The 10348-nt window shown below is 38.2% G+C and overlaps 1 long non-coding RNA gene across 1 annotated transcript; it reads left to right on the top strand.

Annotated features, from left to right (window-relative positions):
* Positions 1-1777: 1777 nt before the first annotated feature.
* LOC115646101 lies at positions 1778-9999 on the top strand. Its single transcript, XR_003998935.1, has 3 exons — positions 1778-1863; positions 5345-5348; positions 9986-9999. It is a non-coding gene; the product is annotated as an uncharacterized LOC115646101 (long non-coding RNA).
* Positions 10000-10348: the final 349 nt, after the last annotated feature.

Below are 10348 nucleotides of genomic sequence, written 5' to 3'. Positions count from 1 at the left end.
TCAGTGACCCACTCTGAAATTTAATATAATACAAGAAGAGTTTGGTTTTGTTTGCCATAATTTAGCAGCTTTTTTATTGTTTCTTTTTGTACCTTACAAATTCATAATTATTACCTACTCGGAAAACAACAGCTGACAGCTGTGTCAGATACTTCTGCTGCTTAGCATGTCATGAAGAATCTGTTGCAGGCAATGATGATATCATTAGGGAACAAGGATGCTGTCTTTCTTCAGAACCAAATAATCCAGTATTAAATCATTTCAACTGCAGTGTCACTTGCAGGGAATGGGAAAGCGCAAGAGTTACTGTATATAAAATAAGCTTTACAGTAATAATACTTACAGCTCAGAGGGCATGTGAAGCACACTTGCTTATGTAGCCCCTCTAGGGTGTTTTAAAAGTTTTTTCTTTTATTTAAGGGCTGACTCCTAATGCAAAAAGACATAATAGAATGCACTTATGTCTGCTAGCTCAAATAACAAGACATGTTTTCTGATTTTTTTTTCATTCCAGGAGCCATTAGATACAATTCAGACTACTGTATGCTGCAACATGGTATTATTCCCTCCAGTGAGTTTTAAATTTTTTATCTGTAAGCATTGTCATTGCAATAAACAATGCACCATCTGTGTCAATCACGTGTTTGTTCTTATAGGTGTGCAGGGTGGCCTGCTGAATCATGTCAACCTGCATTATAATAAGGCATGCACAGCGTAATTTGACATAGTGTGACAGATGTGGCAGAACACAGTAAGGCATGTATGAAATTTTCGTAGATAAGGGACCACAATCATGTTGGGACATATAGTCATTGCTCTTTACATGGGTGTGCACTGGGAGAAGGGAGGTCAGGGATCCTTGTCCACTCTACCCTCATCTCCACTTGCATGATACACATAGATTGCATGAGAGTCTTTCCCCTATGTACACAGGATTCATGTACACAGGGGTTAGCAGGGACTGCTTCACTGGGTGCATATAGCACTCCTAAAAGTTGAGGAAGAGAGGAGTCTGGACTGAAGTAATAGGGACATGTGTGGGGAACAACATGCTGCACCCCAGAAAGGGGTGGAGCAGCAGACTTACTTCCTTTGTGTGCTGAGGCACTATTCTTTTCTGAGATAGTATTGCCTCTCAGTGCTATTCCTGGAGTGCTGCCACTTCACATTTGGACAGGTTTGGGCCCTTTGGGAGGTCACCTGAAGTGCTGGGGTTTAACTGAGCCTCCCCTGCTCAATCAGTCTATTCTGCTAGTCTGGATCCCCTTTACCTGGCTTTGCTGGGTTAGGCTCACAAGCCTCTTCCAGCCAAGGACACAGGCAGGGCCACAACCAGCTGTACAGAGAGACAGAGATCTGCTCTGGAGAGATTCAGCCTTAGGGCTTACCCCCAACACTCTGGTGCCTTAAAAGGGGTACAAACCCAAAGGTTTTATGAAATTCACTCCCTCCCTCAATGTGGAGGGAGATATGCACATCTTCGAGTCCCTCTTCCCTCACCCCCACACTGCCAGTTAGAAATTACACAAACCAGGCTATATTATAAAAAGGAAATAAGTTTATTAACTACAAAAGGTGAATTTTAAGTGAGTATAAGAGATAACAGACAAAACAAAGCAGATTACTGAGCAAATAAAAACAAAGTACATAGGCTAAGTGCAATGCACTTAAGAAACAGGTTACAAAATATAAATCCTCATCCTAAATGTTATTTTAGGCAGGTTGCAAAGTTTCTGTGGTTCAGAGTTTCAGCTATATTCCTTTTCAGACTGCACCCGTCTCAGTCTGGACTCCCCCCTTGCCTTCCCTTCAAGTGCCTTTAGTAGTCTTTCTTCTTGAGCAGACAGGCCATGGAAAGGAGGAGTCCCATCTGCCTTACTCCCCACCCTTAAATAGGATTTACATAAGACAGGAAGCCTTTGTTTCCCAAACTTGACCCCCCCCCTTTCCTTCCAGTGGAAAGATACAAGAAGTCCCAGGTAATGTTTAGCATCAGTGACAAGACCACCTGACTCGGTAGTATCACAGAATCCCTGAGTTAGTTGCAGTATGGAGTATCCACAGGAAGGCCAAGCCTTTTCACAGTCCATTGTCCCCACTGATAGGTCATCAGTCCTGATTGGCTTTTGCATTATTGTACCTGAAGTGTTAGCAGTGGACGTCACCCAAAGTAGCATAGTTGAAATACAGATACATAGTCAATATTCCTAACTTCAGTTACAAAAAATGATACAGGCATACAAAATGGATAATCACATTCAGTAAATTATAGCCTTTCCAATTATATCTTATAAGACCCATCTTGCATAAAGTACGTCTGAATTATGTCATATTCATATCATAAGCATATTTTCAAAAAGAATATGGAGTGAAATGTCACACACACCTCCTAGAACATGGGAACATGCCTTAAAGACACGATTGAGTCCAGAATCTTTTCCATTCTAGATCCTATTCCCACTGACATTTTGTCATTTATTTCAGTGGAGAAGAAGTGGGCCTTTCATAAGGAAACAATCCAAGTTTTCTTAGGTGGTATTTTTCAGCCTTTCTGATTTGTTTAAAAGAGTGGTTCAGGGAAAATTTTTTTTTTAAAATAACAGAAATCCATGATGAATCCTTTCCAAACTTTCTAACTGTCCTTAATTTTCATATTCAGGTCATATAAACCATATTTTTAAACAGCTCAAGAACGTGCAAAATTAGGGTGATCAGATGTCCTGATTTTTGTAGGGCCAGTCCCGATATTTGGGTCTTTGTCTTATATAGGCGCCTATTACCCCCCACTCTGTCCCGATTTTTCACACTTGCTGTCTGGTCACCCTATGTGAAATGCTACTGTGCAGTTTAGGTATGGCTACAAACACACACACTGTGGATTATCTTTGCACTTTGAAGTTAAATCAGTGCTTAGGAATAGGCAGCCCACGTGGTGATGTCATTAATAAAGGTACAGCACAAGCAGTAGAGGTGTAACACTTCAACCATGTCAGCCTTTAAATCCAGGAAGCTCTCAGCCTCTTTGCCAAGCAACTAACAAGAGTATACTCAGCACCAATGGCCTTAGTCTTTGTTACTATGTGAACACCTGTTCACTGGGAGCTGGACTGAGACCCCAACCCTCCTTCCCCTCTCAAATATTTCAGCTTTGAGTAGAATTTAAAAAAGCAACCTCATGATGAAAACCTCCATTTAGAGGGTATTTTAGCTGCAAACAGGTGGAAGGAGCTGCTTTCTGGGCCCTTTTTGTTGCTGCACAGCCATCCTATAATATTAGGAAGAATGTATATAGTAATAGTAATATGTAGCATATTTATTACTACCAATTACTGTGGGTCGTAGAGAGCTAAAGATCCCATATTATAAATTCATCAGCAGATAAGAAGAGTAATGAGACCACGGTAAAGGCCTTTCTGTTATGGCTCCAATTCAACAAAGCACTTAAGCCCATGCTTAAGTCCATCCTATTCAGATGAGAACTTAAAGCTATTGTTAGGTATTTTGCTGAATGGGGGCCTGGGGAAAACATGCCTAAAATAATATTTCAAGGAATTATGATTTTTCAGAGGAAAATAAAATACTTTTAAAAATCTTTTTTAAAAGCAACTAATGGAAATATTCAAGACAAATATTTCCTTGTGGCTTTGTGGGGTACCTGATGTGCTCAATGCTCCTCAAAAGCAGGGAAATTTTCAGTTCAAGGCAGCTAGAAGTAAATCCTAGGTATCACATTTCACATCTGGCCAATTCACAATTAACTCTCTTACAGTGTCTGTCTGTGGAGCTTTGTAGCTGACTGCTTTAGGGAAAATGTGTTGAAGCCAAATTAGTAGGTGCTGCTTTACAACCAGAGTCTTTCTCTAGCAGTCTCTGAGTGGGGCACACACAGACCCAACTAAAATGTTACAAAATTTATACTACTAACACTCAACTATCCCTCGTCCCGACACTAAGTACTTTATATTACTTTTAGGATATTGTGGTACTTATGGTGCATCTATAGTAAGTCAAAAATTATAGCATTGTGGGTCTGTTAGATTGCCCAGTATACATCCCTTTTATCAGAGATTTCTAACTCATCTATATAAGAATGATTTAGACTGGACAGAAGTAAAGTTCAGTCAGAGGATTTTATTTGGATCTTTTCCAAAAGAAAATTCCCAGAAATCTGTCTAATGACTTGAATTTCCAAATCTCAGGAACAGATTTTACAATTTAACAAGTAAAGAATTTTTTTAATTAAGCTTATAAAATACAATTTTTATAGTGAATCTTTCAGTAACCTAATGAAATTAATTGTTGTATCAAAAAAAGGATTTAAAAATCTAAGTGTTCATAACATTTGCCAGTCATTCTGTGCCGTAGTTTCCTCTTAAGGCACATAGAAGGCAGCCATTAATAGAGTGAGTTATGTGCAGACATCAAGAGGAGAATATACACCACAGCTTGTAATAGGTACTTTATTGATATGAGTCAGTAATCTGCAATCTAGGGTATACCATAAAAAAAGGCTGTCAGTTTATGACAGTACGGCAGGGATTTTACAATGTACTATGGTGCCACAACCTTCTTCCTACTTTATCCCAAATTTTAAGGCCAGATTATGCAAATCCTTACTTAAGTAAATAACTCTTCTTTACATGAGTGAACCAAGTGATGTCAGCGAGATTAAGTGGTGAGTAAGGAACAGCTCAATGTGAGTAAGAGTGTGCAGTAATTCCTAATGGCATCAGTGGAACAAGTAACTTAAGTAAGGATTACTCCATGAGTCAGCGTTTGCAGGATCAGGACTTTAATTTTAAAACATTGTAATGAAAGTAAAGAACGTGAGGATTTCGTGGGGAAGGAAGATTAAATATTTTAACACACACACACACGCTTATTTTATTTCAGAAACGAGGTATTTTCCCCATAACATTGGGACGCCCATGTGAGCAACAACATTTGTTTTAAAAGGTGGTCTTCTGATAAAGCTAAAACAGTTTGATACTCTATGCATTTGAATAGCTTTTGGGGGCAGTCATTTAGGACTGGAGGTTTGATCATAAGTGTGATTTTAGTACAAAGAAGAAGCTTTGCTACTGGAACTGCATATCTGAAAAAAAAACATTAACAAATTAACAGAATATCTATTAGTGTCTGGATAAAAAAAACCTACTGAGAATAAATATGAGTGTTTTTAAATGACAATTAAAAGAAAATTCAGCCTAATAATCCTGTTTAAAGAATGCCAGAAGAATACACAGTGAAGATTGTTCTCCAATACCTAGGTTCAATACAACAATATATAACTTTCTGTGCAATGTGATTCAAAAACAAGCCTGCTTTTACTGCACTGTATCAGATCCGTTTGCATTTAAGCACGTTATCCTATGTGACTATCATTCAAGGAGCTTGTAAACCCAGGTACCCACCCACCCCACAATGCTATAGTTGTGGGCTTCACAGATACTTTTTTGTTTACTCTGCTTTGGAAAGCTGCAATAAATTTGGATCAAACTCTCTGTGGTTTGGCTCTGACAACATCTTCCATAATTCTCCAGAACTCAGCTATGTGCTGGCCAGTCCAATTCTCAACAGTTTTTGTTATTCTTTTAAAGCTTTTTGTAGATCAGCTACTGTATCAAAAGTGGGTGAGTGGATAATGTCTGGGTCCAGACGATCCACCCACAAAAGCTTGCTGGCATTATTAAGGGGATAAGGAAATGGATGCTTAGTCTGCCATGGGCATAAAGTGAACTTTATCTGCCCTGATATTTTTAGCCAAATAAAACAAGAACAATAAAAAACCCAGATGGAATTTTATAATCCAAGGTAAAATTGGAATAGGTCAACCATCCACCAGCAGTATAACAAAAGATTAAAAATGTAGACCAGTCCTTTCAGAACAGGAGAAGTAGTGGTGACCCTGTGTACCTCACATTAGCTGTGAAACAAGAGAATGCACTATGTGTGGTGAATGAGAATACAAAAGGTTGTATAAACAAAATAGCATTTATCTATTTTTTCCACATTTGTGCAAATTTCAAAAAAGAAACAAAAAACATGTTAACACCTGTCACAAAATATTTGCATCAATGTTAATGGATGCCACATTGCTGACATTAGTGTTATGGCATGTACTGTTACTGGGATCACATGATGCACAACAACCCAGAGCTTGAACTCACCTTGGGATTTTTCAGTTACTTGTGATTGAATGTTTTAAATTAATCACTACAAATTTCTAAGTTTCTAAGCAAAGTTTACACTGAATTAAATAATTGTACATATTACTGTAGTGATGTAGTCAAGGAGAAACAGTATTTTAGCAAGCGCATAATATACTGCCTACCTGAGAGGTCTGCAATGTGTCTCAAAGTATCTTATGTGCTATAAAAAATATTAAATTTCTGATCATAATATCTTGTGATTTTTTTTAACCTTTATCTATTCATTCAGAGGTTTTATACATTTCTAGTCTTGAAACCATTCCCAGAAACGTTAACCCCTCCCCACAAATAATCAGTAAATTATAGGTGAAGGCAATAGTTGGACATATCTAAATGGCACATATTGTGATAAAAATTTCCCTACAGAAAATTCAACCCATTAAAACACTTTAGTATCCATAAATAAATAAAAACAAATACAATTAAACTAAATTAATTCATGAGAACTGTTAAAATGCCTTTATCTTAACTTTACCATGTTACACTTTTTTCCCCAGCATTGTCAGTATAGGGTGGTGGGGGGATTTGAATGCAGGGCCTGATACGCCACTTCATCATTGTAGTTTTATCCTGGTGTAACTCCACAGAAATCAGTGTCAATTTACTGGTGTAAAACTGGAGTAACGCAGTAGTGAGTCAGGCCTTTCTCTCTTTCCTGACATTTAAAGAAGATCTCTGCTTTAGATGAGATACTGAATTACCCACCAAATACAAATGCAAGATAGAAGATTAGATAAGGTGGTGATCTCTGCGGGGTGAGCCTCAAAAGGTCTCAAAATGTCCAAGCTTGTCTGGAAATGTTACAAAATAAGTTTGTCTCAAGAGATTGTAAGTTATTCTGGGTTCCAGCTAAGAAAGAAATACCTTTCACGCTTGGAATATTTCAACACTTTTCTTCTGGCCCTCCCCAAATCAGGTAGTTCAGAGGCAAAAAATAAATATATGACCAAACTTTTTGCAGTCAAAAATATTCCATTTGATTCAGGTTGAGCTGAAGATTTGGATATAAAATGGACCAGTACAGGGAGACTGAAATGGAATCAGAAACTGAAGTCTGAGAATGTGTTTCAATATTATGTTCCAGACTGGGCCTGTTACAGAGATGAGCCTTAGCCACAAAGTTCAGATCTGGACTTGAACTTCCACTGTGTTCAGACCGGGAGCAGCCAGGGTAGAGGGACTGGATAAGTTTGTTCCATTTTGGGCCTCTCTTTAATTTGACTCATCTCCTATATTATCTAAACCAGTTCTTACTAAACTGGCTTCCTAAAAGTGAACCTCTGACCATTTAGAGATGCCTCCTTCCCTAATTAAAATCCATTTTATAACATAATTAATGGGTCAGTGTTGTAACAGAAATCTGTCGATAGACATGCAATTGTGTTAATAATTCATAAGCTACAGTAAACACTTTCATTCAAGCCAAAAAAAAATGTTGACAAAATTTCAAATGCCTACCTTTTAGAGGGTTATAGACAAATTTAACAATCCTGAACCTTTAAACACATAATAGTGATGTCTGCTAAAAACTCAATCATATCAGATTGCAGTTTGTGCTCACTAGATGGGAATTTTCTACTCTGCTGAACCAAAGCTTTACACTTTCATTAGCTCACATTCTCTGTCATGACACCAGTGCCCTCTCATCAGATGCAAGGCTGAGCTGAGTTGTAGAGACAGGGAGAGGCAGATAGAAGGAAATGGATGAAAGAGCTAAATGTTTGCCTTGTGGATAAAAGCTGCATTTGGCTCTGCTGACTACTGATTTCCTTCACATGGTTCCAAGGAGACAGGAGTGTGGCTTCTGCTCAGTTTTTACACAGTGTAGCTTTGAGTTCAAAAAATTTCATTGTAGTGTCTGCAGAAAAAGCAATTTCTGCCCAAGCTGAAATAAAAAGGGAGTATTTTGCTACTTCAGTTGGAATCATTCAAGAATGGAATTTTGAAAAGTAAAGGGGAGAATCAAACATAATCCTTGAATTTTCAAAGACCTGGATAGGATTTAGCCAAACTCACCAAAGTCTATAGAAGTCTGACTACCATAAAAGGAGTCGAGGGAGATTACTTTGTGCTTGATTGGGTACCCAGGATAGTCTTTAACCAGAAAGCCCCAGGAGCTAATTTGGATATGTACAATGTTGAGCTTTTTCAAATTCCACTGACATCTGTTGGGGTTGCAGGTATTCATATTATCTTGCAGGAGGCATTCGGCCCTAGAACTGGTCAGAACATTTTCAGCTAAATCAAGTTTCATGGAGACTAATAGGTTTTAACAAAGGTTTTTTGTTAGATGGGAGGATACAGAAGAGTGATAGATTCACACTCTATAGTTCAGTGATTAGGGGCCGTGACATGGGATGGAGGGAAATCCAGGTTCAAGTCTCTTTCGTTCCCGATTTAGAGTAGATTTTTTTTTATTCCAGATCACTCTGTGTCAGGAAGGAGGGACCTGAACCTGGGAATCCTCTATGCCAACACTCTAATCATCAGGTGGACATGGGCAGAGACGTGGACACACACACACACTTCTGTAGGAAAGAGTCATTTTGACAAGTCAGGTTTCATTAAAAATGTATTCAAAAGTCCAAACTGGAACAAATACAAATTTCAAAACCCTGAAAGTTGCTGTAAACCAAAAATCTCATCTTCATCTCAGTACTACTCAGCGACTTGTGTATTCTGGTGTCATGTGTAGGGAAACCAAAGTAACACATACACACCCTAATGCAATGGTCAGAACCAATATGCAGTAATCACTGAGATAAAGCACCCCTCACAAAGCATATTTAGTTATCAGGTTATTTAAATAACTCCCCTCGCTCATAACATATATGCATATGGGAGAGGATGCCTATCTGGAAACATACAAATTATACCTTGTATAACACCAGAAACTATATTTCATTCATTTGCCCAGAAAAGTAAAGCAGAATATGGCACATAATAGTACATTACAGGAGCAAACAGTTATCTAATAATGGATAGCTGTGACCCTCAGCACCCATGTATTCACACTATTGTAATAATCTTTGTACAAAATATGCTTAGTGAGGTATCATTTGAAAACTAATATCTCATTAACCATTAAAATTGTTGTGTGATGTATGTACAGACTATGTATTAAGAGGTATTGATATATGCTGGGGGGTTGACTAAAAGATATTTAAACCAAGCTTGTTAGGGGAGTTGGTAAACAGATCTGCCCTAGACAAAGGAATGTGTTTGCCTCTCTGACCAGCCCAGTCATCAGGCAGAGAAAATGAAGGTAAATTTACATGTAAGCATTACATAGGGCCATCAAATTAGCAAGGGGAGAGATTGCAGGAAACAGAACAATTTGCACTTTAGGAAACACCAGAATCAGAAGAAAGCATACGAAGCTTCCTTCACCAGCAGGCTCCATATCACCTTCCTCCCAGCCTGAATAAGCTTTACTTTGACAGGTAACCCTCCTAAAAATCCATTTTAAAAGTTTACTGGTCTAAAAAGACGGGGAGAGGCTGAATCTCAAGTGACAAGTAATTGAATCATCTAATTGTCCTTAATATTACTGTATTATAAAAGTGTTTAGAGCGAAACCTATTGAAACTGGTGATTAATATCATTGTGCAATATATGATTAACCCTTTATGATGAAATATAGATACCTAACAATATGCTTTAAAGTCTATGGCCAAACAGGAAGAAACAGATTCCTTCCCAGAAAGAAGAGAAGGTACCTATCTATCTGTCTCCAATATAAATTAAGCATGGTGGAATCAAAACAATCAAAGTCCCATTTACCTTCAGGGGGAAAAGAAGGCCAAAGGAAGGGAAGAACATCTTGAGGTCATCCTGCCTTGTGGAACAAATTCATTGAACTTTGGAAGACATAAGCAAGGTCAAAAGCCATCTTTGGCATCCAACACTAGACAGAAACAAGTGAATAGAGCTCTTGCAAGCTGAAAAAGACTGGTCCTTGAATCAATGGGAGGGGGAGGGTTTAAGTCTCTGTAAACTAAATATAGGTGAGAAACCTGCTTAAGTAAAGATCTTTCAGGTAGGAAGAAAAGGGAAGCCAACTCCTTGTACTTCCGTGGAAAGTCCTGACTTAGGGAACAAAACCTGTACCTTGCTAGATTATATTTATGTTTTCA

The sequence above is a fragment of the Gopherus evgoodei genome, chromosome 1, assembly GCF_007399415.2.
Source record: "Gopherus evgoodei ecotype Sinaloan lineage chromosome 1, rGopEvg1_v1.p, whole genome shotgun sequence".
NCBI classification, from domain to species: Eukaryota; Metazoa; Chordata; order Testudines; family Testudinidae; genus Gopherus; species Gopherus evgoodei.
The sequence above is the reverse complement of the archived record's forward strand: the minus strand, read 5'-3'. Positions and strand labels throughout refer to the sequence as shown.